Source organism: Lygodium microphyllum, chromosome 18, assembly GCF_053477565.2.
Source record: "Lygodium microphyllum isolate KBCC chromosome 18, Lygodium_microphyllum_v1.1.10, whole genome shotgun sequence".
Lineage (NCBI taxonomy): Eukaryota > Viridiplantae > Streptophyta > Polypodiopsida > Schizaeales > Lygodiaceae > Lygodium > Lygodium microphyllum.
The window spans coordinates 37,807,150-37,825,951 of NC_141152.1; the positions used below are offsets into that span (position 1 = coordinate 37,807,150).

Genomic DNA, 18,802 nt, shown 5'->3' on the forward strand with positions numbered 1-18,802 from the left:
AATGCATAGAGGAAGAATCTCCTTTCTAAGCTTCACACAACAACAAGATCTCTTAGCTTTGTCTACCATAGCCTAGTAGCTGTGAAGATATGTATGCACAAGCACATTGGACTGTATGATAAGCACCCCCTTCTGTTTCCATGAAGATTAATCAAATTTTAATATATCCTACATTAGTTCCAAAGAAGCTATTGGCATAATCACCCTCGATCAAGGGACATCTTCACCGAAGCTTGTCCTCTCCAATGTTAAAATACAGGTTTTCAAAAGTTCTCACATCCAAGGATAACTACTCAAAAACATAATTTCTTAGCTAGAGATGCGCTCAAGCAACTAAGAGCCCACTTGATTCATTAATATCAAGGGAAAAAAACTCCCTTAAGATGAATTTCATTATTAATAGCTACACAATAGCCTGGTCAATGCTCATGTCGGAACAAGAGCATTGGCCATTCAGCGCTGTAGAGGACCAAGAATATATCAATACCAAATCATCCTTGTTCAATCAAAGAATTTCAGCTCTCCGGAATCACAAGTGAAATACATAGGATGCAAGATCGAGGATTTAAGGACCAACCAAAGAACTTCCTTCACGGTCCACACTCCAAGTGCAACAAGTGTTCAAAGAGCTAAAGAGCAATGGCTTTGTTTAAACTACCACGCAATGACCTTTGAAGAACAAACCGCTGCTTTTTCCCTTCCTCCATGTTAAGAAATCAAAAAGAAAACAAATCTGAAAGAACAACTGCCCTCTTAGAGCATCAGGGCACTTGATGCCATCACTTTGGCATATCATCCTCATCAAAGGATTTTAGCTCTCTTGAAAATCATCCTTATTTCAAAGAATTTCAGCCTACATAGGATTAACAAAGAAACTGAATTAAAAAGAGAGATTTTCATATCAGTAGATGCCTAAAACAAATTTTCAGCTCAATAGATACTTTCAATGGTAAAACTTGTTGCCAATTCCCATTACTTTGAAGGCATCACTGCTACCAAAACATTATTGTGATGCTATCATAGTTGCCAAGGGTTTTTGAAACGAGAGGTATGAAACAAGTTTCCTAAGATTGTTAGAAACGAGTTTCATTGAATGAAATGGAATAAACCTGTTTAGACTTTATACAAATATAGCACGACTCATAATGTAATTTATCACAATCCATGATCATATACAATGCAAATGAAGATTCAACATAGCATCAATATTTACATGCATCATAATCCATTATCCATGACAATATTAGCTATAATAATGGAAAAAGCAATCAAAATATACATGCATCATCAGCAACAACACCAATAACATTTTACAATCAATTTCAATCTCCATGCCAGTGTCAAATGAATTCATGACTTGTTGATTACAAAATATTAACCACCTTATTTCGGATAGGGCTTTTTCGAAAGTTTAAATTAGGTGTTTCATAGGCTTCTAAAACACCTAGGTATAAAATGAGTTTCCTAACCTTATGAAACGAGATTGTTAGCAACTATGGATGTTACACTATTGTGATGAAGACTACCATAAAAATGAAGGGTTGATTGAAATTTTGTAGCCTAACACTTTTCCTATGATGAGCTATTGCAAATTCTCTGCACATGGTAAGATGAGCACTTCGTGGGTACTCCAAAAATATGGGTCTTATTCATGATGCAATCATGTCCCCTTCCTTGACAAAGAGACAAGTATAAACATGAATGACGATAAAATAACATGTAAAATATCCAACTTCTTGAAAACATGAAGCACTTTCTATGAATACGATGCTTATCCAATGCAAAATTCGTACATAAGGTTACAGAACTGGTAATTTTGGAAAACTTCCAATCAAAAAATCTCTGTAGAACAAATTGTTGCTCTTATCTCTCCCTCCAAATTGGCATTCAGAAGAGAAACAACCAGCATAAAGAAAGGACAGCTACTTCAAGAAGCGCCTCAAGAAATGTAATCTTAATTTACCACATGAAAGGAAGCATATTGAGAATATATCAACGCTTATGAGAAACACCTGAGGACTAGTAATGGATCATTTTACATGCAAAGTATTGCACGATTGAGTCCTAGATGTTTGACCCCTTGCAGGCTAATCAATGCAGAAATCATAGACGGGCTCCAAATGTTCTTCCCATTGCATCTTGATCAAGCAGGATATTCAATTATTGAGGCAAGGCCTGAATTGAAGCTTCATTTGATCATGTAGGCATGTTCTTTGAGGTCAAGCTTGTATGTGGCAAAGATAAAGTCAAGGTCTGGAAACAAACGTTCTCAGAATGCATTGTGATATTTCTATGGTGATGATGGCTATTCAAGGCTGCACTGAGACTCTTCCCTTCCTTTGTGTTGTGACAGTGCTTCCCTCATCAACTACATTTACAGCATCTATGCTGAAACCTCAACAGTGATATTAAGTCCATAGTCCATCTACCTCATCTCATTGTACTTAAAGCATCATGTACAGAACCAAATATTGCATATATATTCAATGCTGAGACTTCAACTGTGATGATCCATTTGGCTCATGTCAAGGTACTTCATGCATCATATACAAAACCAATATTGTATATATATATACCCTTGCAATATCCTCAGAAAGTTCAAGACTAGCAAAAAAAAATCACTCTCTTATTCACAGAAGTAGATGAAAACTATTTGCAAGCAGCCATGTTAGACGAGGGGGTATTCCAATCAACAAAACTGTGACTTCAAGCATGCCATGTTGAGTCAACCTTCAACATCAGCATCCACTCCTTACAATTTGCAGCATCTATGTGAGATAAGTCATTAGAGCTTGTTGCAGAAGCCTCAGATCATTCCCTGAAGAGTGTAAACTGCTTACTCATAGACAACTAAAACAAGATTTCGACTGTTCCCCTCTGCAGAAATTATCCGCTCTACAGAACTTGTCCACAATATATATGTACACAATATTACATGTCTGACGTGCAGATTACCAGGGGTAGGATCATTCATCATTCAAGGCAAGAAAAACTTCCACCATGACAATAAATTAATAGGTGGCTCTTGGAGGAATGCTGGAACTTTGACAGCCACTACACTACAGAAATGCTCAGGATGCTCTTGTTGAAATATTAGCTCCATCAGTGCTACCTACAATTCATCAACCATCAACCATCATGGCATTAAAATGATAGATGTTCTTAGTGGAAAATGCTCTTCCTGTAATAACTGCTTAGAAAATTTGCGACCACCTCAGATTGAAATGGCATTAAGATATCAAATACAACAGCAGCATCAAGATGTTCCTCTCTACTGCGACACCAAAACAATGTGTACTGAGCTCCACAGTGGCAGACCAAACAATCAGCTTGACAGAATAATGGCTAGCTTGAAAAAATGATCATGAAAGCCAAACCAGAATCCATCATATATACATGAAGCAAAGGGAGGTCTGCATAGCTTCCTAAAGTCGCGGAAGAGATCCACTAACATCACAAGTATATTCCAAATGCCCTCCTACCCCTCAAGCTTACATACATGCACTGTGCAGACCTTGACCCATATATTTTCACCTGAGATATCTCTCAGAACATGCTGCCTGACCAAGGTGCTGAGGGAGAAAAGTTAAGGGTTCATTACGATTTCAGCTGGGGTTGATTTCTCAGTCTGAACAAGCAGGGATGGCTGGGGTTGATTTCTCAGTCTGAACAACCTCCCTGCTCAATCTGAAATGCCAAGAAAGAAGAGTTGGATATCATTCTGGTTTCCCATTTGCATTACAATGCGAGGGAAAACCCATCTCAAAACAGTAAGTGTAAGGTACTCCCCAAAATCTGAAAAACCTGCATCCATCCTCGGGTGTTTTTCTTACAGACCATGGTTCTCATTGAATACAAAATAGTAATGTAAGGTACTTCCCAAAGTTTGAAAACCTGCATCCGTCCTCTGGTGTTTCACAGAATGTGACTCATTGAATACAGTATGTATCTGAAAATTCAACTTCAGCAGTCAAAACAGCTACTTCAAAGAAGACCGTATACAATATGTCTCGTTAAGCGCCTACATCCACCCACAAGACCCTTCAATTCAGATCTTACAACTTTGCTTGCCTAACTGCACCAAGACACTCAGAGAGACAAAGAAAGAGGTGAGAAAACATATTAGCTTCATCTCAAACCATGACTAGCATAAATAATAGACCACAACATGCGCACACACAAACCTGCGCATCAACACCATTCATTGTGCCACTGAAGGCATCACTAGGTCCCACACTCAATTTACGACCAGACACTGAGCGTTCAAACAGTAAGCCATTCCACACTCAGCCCATTATCACTGCAACAATTGCCAGTAACTTGCATAAAACACAAGAGTGGATGTAAGCCTTTACATAACTTCACTCAATGAAAATTTGCTAGGAATAAACCCCAATGAAAGTGCCTTGCAGTTTTATTGCAGGTATATCCTCCTCTTTCCTTGTGCCGCTTATGGCATAGGACCACACTGAATTTATGACCAAACATTGAGTATTTCAAGCAGCATGCCCTTTCATACCTAGTCCATTACCACTGCAACATTCACCAGCACCTTGCATAAAACCACAAACAGTGTGAATGCAAGCCTTTACATAACTTCACAATACCAGACCCCAGCCGTCAACCAAGAAATCCTATAGTTACAAGTGTTCACTCAGTCCATAGTCCTGGAGATTTTCAAGCATCTCTATAAGGCAAGGTCAAAGAATTCTGTGAATAGCATGCACTATTTGCACATGTAACTCTTAGAGACAGCATTCAGGTTCCAAGTGATTTAAGACATAACAGGTTTTCGCAAGTGTTTCACCACCTTCTAAATGATTATATTTCACACAAATTGCACACCTCTCAAACCCAACCAAAATCTCAACCTTCCTCCTGCATCAAACTCCTAGAAAAGAACCACTTCTCAATGAAGATCAACAATCTGTGAGAGAGAGAGAGAGGGAGAGAATTTCTCTACTCACTGACTTATAGAAAAGTATATCAAAGTGGCCTTGTTGAGTCAAGCCTGTCCATGTCAAGTGCAATTTCAATAACCACATCCACTATTTACCCAAATTTCTTGGAGAGAATTTAGCACCATGCATGAGGTTGTTGCAAGAGCCTCAAAACATTCTACTGTAGACAACCAAATGAGGTTTTCAATCCATCTCCCTAACCAGAGCATTAGAACCTTTACCAAGTTTTACCAACCTCTGCAAATCAAAATCAACAAATCAGAATAAAGTACAGAAATTTTCTATGATATATGAGCACAATACCATCAATTACCACTGTATTGTCCTCCATCACTGAGGGTAGAATCATCATCATTCACTATGGCAAAGTAACTTTAGGTATTCTTAGTGAAATTTTGATCTTAGTGGGAACATGTTCTTGGAAATTGGAACCCAAGATATCATGATGTTGCTGGAACCAAGACAACATGATGTTCTCGTTAAGAGAATGCTCTGACAAGACCATTGTGGTTGATGCAAGCCATTCATCCATGGCAAGAAAAATGATGCATGTTCTTATTGGAGAACACGCTTACTAAAATAATGAGTGCTGGGCAATTTTTCAGCGACCTCACTGGAATGGATTTTGGGAAATTTTTGCAGCCACCTCGAAAGCGTAAATATTTGCATAAGGACATCAAAATCAACAGCAATCCATTAGAGGGATGAATACTACATCACCAAGACTTTTACTCACCAAAATCCAACTCCCTGAATAATATCTCATGGTCATGCAAAGCTAAAGTAGAATCCATCCAAGAGACACATGCATAGAGGAAGTGAAGGGACACTCACCATAAGAGCAGCAGAAAAGATCCACCAACACCATAAGTATTTTCCAAATGCCCTCCATCCCCTCTTACAGTATCAATAAGCTTGCATACATGTGCACTTTTGATACAACCATCATTTCATGCAGTTGCACTTGATTTCTCCATTAGGACAACATCCCTCCTTTACCAGGATGCCAAGGTTAAAAAGTCTGGGAATCTATGCATATTTTCTTGCCTCATACAAATTGCACTTGATTTCTGGGAAGGCTACCTCTCCACAGCCTTCAAAAGCTACGGGAGATTGATGATCACCTTCTTGATCGGATTAGGGTATCCATATCGATCAGCTTGACAGAATCTAGCTATGACTCAGCTGTATGCCCATAGTCTCTGTATGAAGAACTCCTGTTTTATCAGGATGCCAGCAATAAAATTTGGATATCCCTTTTGGATTCCTGCACTTGGATTTGAGACCAAGAAGAAAGCATTTTAAGACTTCAACCATGCAAGATACTCTGGAAGTTAAAAAGATGAAGCTGGTTCTTTCCATCGATGGACTTCCTCAAACCTGCCTCCACTCTTCTTTAGGTGTTAGTAGAGATTAGGGTGATGGCAAATCTCATGTTATACCTATCTCGATCCACAAAATTCTCATAGCTTAGACTTGCTCGACCTGCCTGAACCTTTACTGACGGGCTGTGTGGAGGAAAGCACCTTGGAACCTCCTAGAGCAGTAATGCAGATCCATCAGCATGATTAAGAAATCACAAAGCATATACTAAATGATAGCCCTGTTTTTACAGGGGCAGAAGATTCAAGAGTCCATTCCTATTTTCTCCTTCGTTTCAAATGCAAGAAATCTAGATTTGAAGGCAAGAAGGAAGTACTTCACACAGGCAAGATACTTTGCAAGTTAAAAAGGTGAAGTTTGTTCTTTCCATTCATCAATCCCCGAGATCTCCAAATGCAGTCACCTAGACTTCCTTGAACCCGCCTCCACACTTCTTTAGGTGTTAGTAGAGATTAGGGTGATAACAATACATATCATCTCGTTATTATACATATCTGTTCTTTCCATTCATCAATCCCCGAGATCTCCAAATGCAGCCGCCTAGACCTCCTTGAACCTGCCTCCACACTTCTTTAGGTGTTAGTAGAGATTAGGGTGATGACAATACATATCATCTCATTATTATACATATAGAATTCTCATAGCTTAGACTTGCTTGGGGCTGTGTAGAGGGCAGTACCAGGGACACAGCCTCCTAGAACAGTAACAGAGATGCATCACCATGATAAATCACCAATACAACCCAGCCCTCTCTTACAGTGTCAATGAGCTTGCATACACCATGACCTTTGCCTCAGCTCTTGCCTCATGCACACAATAAAAAATAGCCCTGTTTACAAGAGCAGAAGATTTAGGAGTCCATTCCTAATTATTGCTTGCATCCAAAGTGCAGGAAATCTGGATTCGAAAGCAAAGAGGAGGCACTTTAAGACTCCAATCGCGCAAGATGTTTCGCAAAATTCCTCAATCCCGAAGGTCTTCAAATGCAGGCGCTTAGTTCCTTAGGTGTTAGAAGAGATTAGGATGATGACAATAAATCTCATGTCACTGTTAAACCTATCTCAATCTGCAAAATTCTCATAGCTGAAGACTTGCTTGACCCTGCATGCACCTTTACTGACAGGCTGTGCGGAAGAAAGTATCTTGGGCACAGCCTCTTAGAGCACCAAAGATCCATCAGCACGATTAACGAATCACAAATACATTCCAGAAGAAATCAATGGCATAATGTATCCCTCTTACAGAGTCAACGAGCCTCCATACATCAGACCTTTGCCTCAGTTCTTGCCTTGCCCACACAAAGAACAGCCCTGGTTACAGGAGCAGAAGATTTAGGAGCCCATTTCTGATTCCTAGTTGGATCCAAATGCAAGAAATCTAGATCTGAAAGCAAGAAGGAAGCATTTTGAGACTTTAATCATGCAAGATACTTCACAAGTTAAAAAGGGTGAAGCTGGTTCTTTCCATTCCTCAATTCACAAGGTCGGGCATCTAGACTTCCTCAAACCTGCCTCTTCACTTCTTTAGGTGTCAATAAAGATTAGGGCAATGGCTATAATCTCATCTCATTGTTAGATATATTCAAAAACTTATCTCAATCCACAAAATTCTCATAGCTTTGATTTGCTAGACCCTGCTTGCACCTTTACAGAGAAGTTCGGAAGAGGGAAGTACCCTTGGCACAGACTCCTAGAGCATCAGCAGTATTAAGAGATTGCAAATACGTTCCAAAAGAAATCACAAATACCTGCCAGCCATCTCACAGTGTCAATGGGTTTGCATACGTCCAGACCTTTGCCTGAGCTTTTGCCTCACACACAGAGTGAAGAATAGCCCTGTTTACAAGGGCAGAAGATTCAGGAGTGCATTCCTAATTTCTGCTTGGATCCAAGAAAGGCAAGTGAGGCTGTTGATATCCTTGGATCCATATGCAAGCAAGGCAAGTGAGGGCTGTCGATATCCTTTTTCCTTTGATATTCACAGTACAAATTGGAAACTCTCACAACTTTTCACTGACATGATTTTCCAATTTCAGGAGTCAGAATGTACCGGCAGGGTCAGAAAGGAAGTATGGCTCTCGTAACAGAGATGCTATCATACGAAACAAAATGAGAATCTTTTGCACAAGACTTGTCAGTATTGAAGAACTCTCTGAGAAGTTGTGATGCTGAAAAGATCAAGCACATTTGATAGACTGACTAGTTGCAAAAGTTTCTATTCGTGCTCCCTTCTTATCTTCTCCACTGATGGAAAGTGCTTGTAGCATAATGTGGATGGGTTTGACAGGTTTTCTGTACGGTGAAATTGCGCTCATAGCATAATGAGAGCAGATTTGAGGATGCACAAATATGTCTTCTGAACAGTAAAGTGTAATTGAACAGTGAAAGACTGACAATTGCATTCCATTGCCACCAAAAGTTGACGCCTAATTAACTGCCAAGCACACCAGATGAATAGACTAACTTTCAGCTACGCTCGAATATGCATAAACACCAAGTTTAATAGTGATTAAAACCTCACTGTGCTTTCTAGCCAGAATTATGCATCACGATGATAGAATGGACTCGTGATGTACAGTCCCGTTCAAGTGCAAACGCAACGGTCTGAGAAGCTGTGGTTCAATTAACTGCAAAAACACCGAATTTAGACAACCAAACTGCAATATGACTTCAAATAATGGAACTTGATCTTGATTGCGACAAGATTATATTGCAGACACATCTCCTCTGGTCTTTTGTCTCGCAGAATGTTTGTACCAAAATAACAAGATCTAACGTTTTTTCTTATCAACGGCTTTCAAGTATTACTCCACGATCCCCTGATTGAAAAGAATAATAATAACTATCCGCGTTAGTATTACTGTTACTGTTAGTGTCCCACGGCCCACAAGCGTTGCTTCTCGAGTGTTCTCAGGCGGCTTACCATGACAAGAATTTCAGAACCAGAAACGTAAAAGCAGACGCACAGAAGCAGGCACGGCACCACGAAGGGGATTAAAAACAAAGAAATCCCCCTCGACACAGAAAACGTATTTTCTTCTTTTATTGCCGGGAGATCCACCCCGTGAGCGCACCCCTAGGGGAAAGATCTGACTGCTCTTACCTTACGTTACTGGTGATACATAGATACATCGGGCAAACCTGGTGTAGTAGTAACACAAAACTTCCATCGCCAAGGGTCTGCTGTTATACAGAGGTACACGGCAAATCAAACCGATCTCCTCAACGCGATTATGTCGTCAGCATCGCAGGAGGTTTTCCAAAGCCAATCGTCGTCGCTGCTTCCAGCTAGCCTCCATCCCTCGCCCTTGCTCTTGCGCGCGCGCGCGCGCGTATGAGAACAGGGATTTGTCTTGCTCCACGTCCAATGATATATATAGGGTGTTCTGGTTCGAGAGAGTCGGTGCTTTTCGTTTCAAGTCGGTCGACCGTCGATCTATCAGTAAGTTAGCTTTTTTTTTCATACTCCTCCTTTAGTGATGTGGCAGGGGCGTCTCGGTTTGCCTTGACAAGCTGACAGAAAACAAGAATGGTTAAACTCTTACCCCTTTTATTTAGTCCTATGGTAGCTATCTTCATTAACCCTTATTTCCTTGTAGGTCATTTCCCAATACATTCACTCCTATTCTAGTAACCTTATTTCCTTTTACCCTACACTATCAATGTAGGGTGCTTTAAGGCCTAAGACATAATACTAAAATATGTAGACTACCTTTACTAAAGTCATTCTTAATATAACAGAATCCTCATTAATACTATCCTAGTTACTAGTTAACCATCATGGTAACTCCATGATTCTCTTAACCCTCTACCTATCTTTATCTCCCAAATGAATACTTTATGTCCCCTTTCTCTACTCCCTCTTTCTCACCCTATATCTCTCTCCATTCAGTAACTTTTCTACCCAAACTCTCTATTCCAACTACTAACTCCCTCGTAACTACTGTTAGATATGATCAATGCCCCACCCTCATTAGGTGCTACCAATGATCCATGGTGCTCAAAGTTGTAAGGCCCCCATTATGAGGAGAAGCCAAGTGTGAGCCCGAACATTGGTGGAGTCCTGACTTGTATATCAGATGAGGTCTATGTGATCGGATGGCAAAAAGGTGACCATTGTGGGTCTAATCTTTGGGTTAGACAGAGTGGTTAAGCTGGTAGCAACTCGAGGCACATTGCATCGAGTTGCGGTGTAAGGGAGTTAAAAGAGGCCCCTATTGTGGGGTCCGGGGGCCGCGGAAGCGGCCCCTGGCTGGGGGGTCCCAGGGGGGCCAGCGGCCCCCCTGGCGGGGGTCCGGGGGCAGCGCCCCCGGCCCGATGGTAAAGGGAATATTCCCTGGCCGACTAGTGGAGGCTCATATGGTAGGTCGGTCAGCAGGCCGACCTAACGACCTTCGCAGGCTATAAAAGCTAAACCCCTTCGCAGCCATCACTCACTGATCTTTCACCCAATCAGAGTTGTTGTTCCAGCTAGCCTTAAGCTCTTCACCTATCTTCTGTCTAGATCGCCATCTAAGCTTCACACAGTGGAAGCGCACGGGTGGACAGAGCCATCTTTGTATCAATTGTTTGGAGTTAAAGAATTTACTGATTCTCCTCTTATCTGTTGTGTACTCTCTATCTCTTTCTCAGACTCTGTTCGCTGCGCCGTGTAATATTTTACAACTACCCCTCTCTTCTCTATCCCAACTACCATCTCACTTCAACACTCTCTGTCACCCCCACTATTGTGACATACTTGAGGCTAGGGGAGACATGATAGTAGTTGCTCATACACCTCTCCACGAATAACACCTTATATACCTAAATTGGATACATAGATTTAGCTAGCCAAGGAGTCTCCAAGTCTACCTTGCAGTGACACAACATCAAGGCCTTGACTCAAAGGATCAACCTGAGGGTTACTAGACTACAAAGGTCTCCTAAACAATAGTCTGATACCCACCTAAGAAGGGTACTTTGTAACCAATCAAAGGTGAGAGTGGGCTAATACTACACTTGGTTCAAAGAGAGTGAAGCTATCTTTGGGACGTCCATGGCCATTAGGACCTATACTCAACTCCACTCCAATCCCCTAAAATGGTGTTAAATCGATTAATTATCCTACCAAATTGGGGTTCACATTCTAGCAACTCTATTTAGTATTTATTAGGAAAGCTGACAAAAAACCATGGGAACTCAAGAATGGTTAAACTCTTACACATGGCATTGAATTTTGCTTTTGATGCTGGACTTGCTCGTTCTATCCTACCTTTATTTGGCCTTTTAAGGTTGAGTTCCACATGCGCCTTAACTTATTGGTATTGGTTCAACCTATTTTCACTCCCAGTCTTACCTTTTTCCCAAGCACCGTTCATCATCTCCAAGGGGTATGAGTCTTAAACTAATAGCCTAGCCAAGAACGTTAGCCCACTAAGGGCCCCGCGGATCGCACCAATGCTTACAGTGCAAACAACAACATACCATCGATGTATCTGAATCCTACAAAAAGAGTGGTCATGCTATGGGGACAGTGCTGCAAGACTTCATTTACAGGTTATAAAAAAATTAAAAACCGAAATCCCATTGGTTCCATGCCATAGCCAAACCACAAGGACAACCTGTTGCAAAGAAGTGACCAATCAAAGCACAGTGAGCAGCTTAACCCTCCTATAGCACCAAGTTAGAACCCCATCTTGAGGAGGTGCTACTAAGGGAACACAAGGGTTAACATAATCCCACTTCCCCTATCCCCAAGAGGAGCAAGACCATGGCATTAATGGAAGGAGTGGTGCTCCACTTTGTCCTTGCCCCCCCCCCCCCCCCCAAAAAAAAAAAACCTTAGGTGCCCTAATTGCACTTTGTATGATTGGCATCATTGTAAAGCGAGCAAGGCTTTTTTATGTATAAAGGGAAGCAACCATGCTACAACCAGCACATTCCAAGTATAATGATGTATTTTTCTTAGTTACTTGAAGCTATGACACAAACCCTTAGATAGTGAACGTAGGTTCTATGAGAGCCAAATAATTCATACTTTTCTATTCATTTTCGTGAAACCTTCAAACAACATATCCTTCAATGTCACTCTGTTAGCCCTTCATTGTCAACTATGCTTTGTGTGGACATGCATCATTGTAAACCTAGTTATGCTTTAGCGCCTTCACTTTTTTTCTTCACTTTGTTGGTAAAACAAGAAGGGGGTGTGCCTTTTGTGTCACACTGCTAAACAAATAAGATTTAGCAATGAGTTTAGATTTCGAGTCTCTAGTGGTAGACTACGTGTGCATCGACATGTAGGTGCATGTACAAAGAATTGTACATGCGTGATCACATGCACATCTCAAAATGAAACAAGGACATTTGTATTCATATAACAAAGTTGAAATTTTATGTTCAAACACAATCTATGTATGGTACATAAATTGTGCACAAAATCAAATGCCATAATCATACACATTCTATGTAGAATACATAGCATAACATCATTAATGAAAGGCAAGGCATGTCTAGAAGACCAAAAAATGAAAAAGATTGATCATATTATTAATGGTCACCCAAATGTATCGACAAGGTTATCATATGGAATAAGGGAACCTCATGTCTTAATGCACACTTCATGTGGCAAGTGCGCGTGTATATGTATGTGTGATTTATATGTGCATGTTAATTTGTTTGGTCTCATAAGCTCATCATTTTTCTCTCCCCTCTCTTTTTTTCTATCCTATCTCTCCTTTCTTTTTCAAACACACACACACACACACACTCTCTCTCTCTCTCTCTCTCTCTCTCTCTCTCTCTCTCTCTCTCTCTCTCTCTCTCTCTCTCTCTCTCTCTCATATAGATACATATGTGTGTATAGTTGTCTATGTCTATGTTTGTGTGTGGGTACTTGCATGCACATATGTATATGTGTGTATGTGTGTTTAATACGTGTGTTTCCATTTATGTGGTCTCATAACTGTGTATCTCTCTCTCTCTCTCCCTCTCATCATTTTTATCTTATCTCCCTTCTTTTTTTCCCGAGTTGCAGACTATCTCTCATCTTTGTTCACCTCATATGTGTGCATATTGTATATGTATGTGTGTGCATGTATATGCACATGTATGTATGCATGTGTCTATGTATGCGTGTGTTTAATACACATGTTTTCATTTTATGGTCTCATAAGTGTATGTATTATCTCTCTCCCTCTCATCATTTTTCTCTCATTTCCTTTCTTCCTTTTTACAAGTCCCCTATCTCTCATCTTTTTTCACCTCATACATGTGTATGTCGATACGAATGATGACATGCACGCTTGGATTTTGGATTCTAGGGCCTCTTTTCATGTCACCCCTCACCGTGAGTGGTTTATAGACTATACACGAGATCGACATGGTGTTATCCATCTTGGGGACAATTATGCATGTGACATTGCAGGCATTTGCAGTGTGCAACTACAATTTCAGCATGGATCTGTCTTCACTCTTCAAAATGTAAGGCATGTACTACAACTCAAGAAGAGCTTGATTAGTATTGGATAGCTAGATGACAATGGATTTCATACCACCTTTGGCAATGGGAAATGGAAGATCTGCAAAGGATCTAGGGTTATTGCCAAAGGCTCAAAAAGCAATACTTTGTATCCTCTCCATGTATCTAGTGTGCATGACCATGCTTTTGCCGTGACCGCCATGTGTTTCCTTGTGGCATGGTCGGTTGGGACACATGAGTCAAATAGGAATGAAAGTACTTTCTCGTTTGGGTTACTTGCCTTATCTTCATTATGCTAATTTTGAGCAATGCGATCGTTGTGTTTATGGTAAGCATGCGCAGACATCTCATAAAAAGTCTATTTCACTGAAATCTTTGCCTCTAGAGTGAGTGCATTCCGATATCTGTCAGATGCCAGGGTTATCTCTAGGAGGAAAGAAATACTTTGTCACATTTGTCGATGATGCTATACGAAAGGTATGGGTTTACCCTATTCGTAGCAAGGACGAAGTGCTTGACAGGTTTCAAACATTCTTGGCATTGGTTGAGAACCAGACTGATAAGACACTTAAGTGGCTTCGCTCTGACAACGGTGGGGAGTATGTGTCCAAAGCCTTTCATGCATTTTGTGATAGCAAGGGGATAAACAGGGAGCTCATTGCCCCTCATAATCCACCCCAAAATGGAGTTGCAAAGAGCGCATGAATTGAACCATACATGATAAGGTCCATATGATGCTATCTCATGTTGCATTACCCCATGGCTTTTGGGTAGAGGCTATTACGACAGTCGTTTATCTTATTAATAGGTCACCAAATAGGTCTTGGGGGGGGGGGGGAAGGAGGAGAGAGTCCCTTAGGAAGAGTGGTCGGGCAAGCCACCTTCATATGCTCATCTGTGAGTGTTTGGCCCAGCGAGGCTTTCATACGGAAAGAAGAATGCAGCAAACTAGAACCAAAGTCCTATAAATGCATATTCCTAGGATACAATGATGAGGGTGAGATGGGGTATAGGCTTTGGGATCCCAAGAAAATAAAGATTGTACGTAGCAATGATGTCATCTTCCGTGAAGATCGCGTGCATAAGCGGCCCAAGAAGACTGAGGAAGCCAAGAGGGTTGTTTTCAGGGAGGATGTACATTTTAGATAGTCATTTGTGCCTAGTGGATATCAGCATATATCTGCTATAAATGACCTTAAAAATGCAGGGAGTGGTGCTAGAAATGATCAACAAGGTATTGCCCAGGATGAACCACAATTGCAGCAATAAAATATATAGTTAGGATAGCTAGCAGGACAACAAGCTAAAAATGTAGGTTTGCAAGTTCCACAACCTACAAATGCTGAGCCTTCATTCCATAGGTTGACTCGACCACTGAGGCCACCCAATTAGTTTGTTCCTAGTGCGCAATATGTTGCAGATTATGTCATGGTTACTGAATGTGGTGAGCCGTCACGCTTCAAGGAAGCAATGATTAGACACAAGAAGTGGTTCAAGGCCATGCTGTCAAAAATGGAATCACTTAATAAGAATGGTACTTGGGACTTGGTGCAGCTACCTAAAGTGTTGAGATGTTTGTAATCACACCTACTTTAGTCTCATTGGATGGAGTAGCAAGGGCACAAGACAAGAATCCCATAAGCACAATAGGAGGATATGCTACCTAGACTTTCCTATAAAGCATTGTACTTACTTCCTTTTTTCAATAAAATGATAGTACTCTTTTATTTCCAGTAAAGTGTCTATGTCATTGTCCACACACAAGATTGTGTTTATGAGTCCAAGTCTCAATATTGGAACCTAATTCACTTGTGTGACTATGTCTATATCTTCATGAGTTTGGTCTTCATCTTTTAATCTCCATAGCTTCCTCATTGCCATGTCCTAGATCCATGTTTCAACATGGTATCAAAGCCCAATCGGGCGTGGGCTAGCTCAGTTAAGCTCATGACTTCACTTCAACTCCATTCTCAACTCAAGTCCAACTCATGAATGCATCTCTTCACCCCATCTTCACTACATTATAGCTAGTCAGCACCCGGCCTTGTTGGAGCTCCCAGATCTCTCCATCCAAGCAATATTTTCACAAGCTCTCTTCTGTGAAAACGTTTGTCTGCTTCTGGCATAGCTCCCTATCGTGTCATAGCTCAACATTGGCCAACCATAGCTCCAGCATTTCAAAAATTCACTATTGTATTCTCTGAACAGGCGCAACCTGTTCGTACATCTCTGCACCTTTTGCACGTTGCGATCTAGGCTGCCACCATGGGGCTTTGAAAGCCCATGAGATAAGCTTTCTTCCCATGTAAAAATTTTGGGAAATGATCAAGTCTACAATGCATAATGAATAGAAAACTAGGGCCAGCACAGAAACCCTAATGAAGACTCCATAGCTATTTCATTTCAAGCTCTTTCTTTCACTTAAGTTTCTCACTGTTCAAGTCAACTTAAGTTCCAGCCTACTAAATCTGAAGTTCCCAGCATCAAATCAAGGAGGGGAAGATTTGGATTTGGAAGATCTTGAAGTTTTTTGAAAGACCCAAGAAGATGCAAGCATAGTGTCTATTGACACTCATTCAGTGACTTTTGCCACTTGTGTCCTTTGACACAATTGGCTTATTTGTTGATCTGATTTGAGAATTTGGTGTTGATTTGCTACTGCTCTAGCCATCCATCATGGGAAAAGACTCTCCAACAGCTTGGTTCAAAGGAGTTGGGTTTTGCACTTGGTAAACCCGCATCAAACTCATCCTGATGAAGAAGGGTCTATGGGCCATTACCAATGGACAAGAAAAGAAGCCTCGGGATGCAATTCTTATAGTTACTTGGCAGAAGAATGATGACAAGCACATTACATCACAAATTGGAGTTGGATGACAGCTACATCCATCGTGTAGATGCATGTGACACGTCCCATGACACTGTTGGGATAGATTAGATACATTGTCTGGTGCACACTCCAAGTCCTCAAAGTATGGTTTACTAATAGAAATCTTTCGACTTGATATGACATCTAATACATCCCTAGCATCTAATTTGAACTACATGGAAAGTCTCCTAACCCAACTTGTAGGGATAAATCTCAAAATGGATGAAGATATTTGTATGGGTGTTTTGCTAAAAAGTTTGCCTTCTAATTATGATAATGTTTCAACCACCTTAATCAACATGCCAAAACCTAAATTGGTTGACATTAAAGCTTCTTTGCTAGAGGAGGAAAAGAAGATAAAGTCAAAGGAAAAACCAAGCACCTCTAAAGATGTACAAATGCTATATGTCAGTAATAGGAACAAAGGAAGAAAGGACTAGCTATTTTGTGACTTCTATAAAAGGACCAGACGCACTGAGAAGTTTTGTCATGCCAGGAAGAGGTCCCAAAAGGCTTATCTAGTTGCTATTAAAGAAGAAGAAGACCATGGAGCAAAAGAAGAAGAAGAAGAAGAAAAAGATCACCAGGAAATCTCATCAATCGTTTTACTCTGATAAACTTTTTTAGCCTTTTATTGCCTAGCCCTAATGCTTCTAACATAAGCTTGTAAACTCCTCATGTAACCTTGTACTATAGCCTTTGTACATTTTGTAAGGCCCATGTTACAACCTTTGGATGTCCATCATGTCTTTGATACCCACACTTAGCCTTTTCTGTGACAACCTCTGGTGTTTACCAAGTTTGTGGTGTGCCCACACTTTTCAAGTGGTTGCTCACTAAAGCCTCTACACACTTTGTACTTCTGGTTGTGATTGAGGAGGGGTATTGAGATGTTTGCAATCAGACCTACTTCAGACTCTTTGGATGGAGTAGTGAGGGCACATGACAAGAATCCCATAAGCATAGTAGGAAGATCTGTTGCCTAGACTTTTCTATAAAGCATTGTATTTGCTTCCTTTTTTCAATAAAACGATAATACTCTTTTCTTTCCAGTAAAGTTTCTATGTCATTGTCCACACACACAAGATTGCATTTATGAGTCCAAGTCTCAATCTTGGAACCTAATTCACTTGTGTGACAATTGGTCTTGTCTATGTCTATGTCTTCATGAGTTTGGTCTTCATCTTTCAATCTCCATAGCTTCCGTATTGCCATGTCCTAGATCCATGTTTCAACATAAAGGGCAGAAAACTCTTCCATGCAAGTGGGTTTACAAGATGAAGGCCACTTCTAGTTCTTCGCCAAAGTACAAAGCACTATTAGTTGCAAAGGGGTACAAGCAGAAACATGGAATTGACTTTGACGAGATCTTCTCTCCTGCAGTTAAGATGACTACTCTAAGAACCATTTTGGGCTTGGTTGCAGCTGAAGATATGGAGCTCATAGATGGATGTAAAGATTGCGTTTTTGCATGATGATCTACATGAGGATATATATGTGTAGCATTCTAAAGGTCTTGTTGCTAAAGGCAAAAAGACGATGGTTTGTAGTGAAACGGACTTTGTATGGGCTGAAATAGGGACTACGGGAATGGTATTATAAGTTTGATACTTTCATGCAATCTCAAGGCTTTCAAAGAAGTCAAGCTGATCACTGCTTGTACACCAAGAAGGCAGCACATGGCAGCCTGATTATCTTGGTTCTGTATGTAGATGACATGCTAATTGTTGGCAAGGGATACTCATGCTTTGGATTCATTGAAGAAAAATCTATATGGTAGCTTTAACATGAAGGATCTTGGTGATGCAAATCACATTTGTGGGATGCAGATACTCAGAGATAGGCTGAAGGAGTTACTCTATATGTCTCAGTAGGAGTATGTCTCCAAGATTTTGCATCATTTCAATATGGAGGGGGGAAAGCAATCGGAGTTCCATTGCCTCCATATGTGAAACTCAGTGCAGAGGACAACCGTACATCTGATGATGAGAAGTTTGAAATGGCCAAGATTGCATATGCTTCAGCCGTTGGCAGCTTGATGTATGCTATGGTTGCTACACATCCTGACATTGCCTTTGTAGCGGGAGTGGTGAGTAGGTACATGGAAAACCCTAGTAAGAAGCATTGGGAAGTA

General features: G+C 40.7%; 1 long non-coding RNA gene across 2 annotated transcripts; it reads right to left on the reverse strand.

Moving 5' to 3' along the window:
• Positions 1-3,194: 3,194 nt before the first annotated feature.
• On the reverse strand, positions 3,195-9,771 carry LOC148020763 (uncharacterized). 2 transcript variants are annotated; one of them, XR_015694600.1, is made up of 3 exons: positions 4,406-9,726; positions 4,185-4,300; positions 3,195-4,075 (listed from the first exon to the last, which is right to left on the reverse strand). It is a non-coding gene; the product is annotated as an uncharacterized LOC148020763 (long non-coding RNA). The 2 variants fall into 2 exon arrangements; XR_015694599.1 differs by having other exon boundaries at positions 4,185-9,771.
• Positions 9,772-18,802: the final 9,031 nt, after the last annotated feature.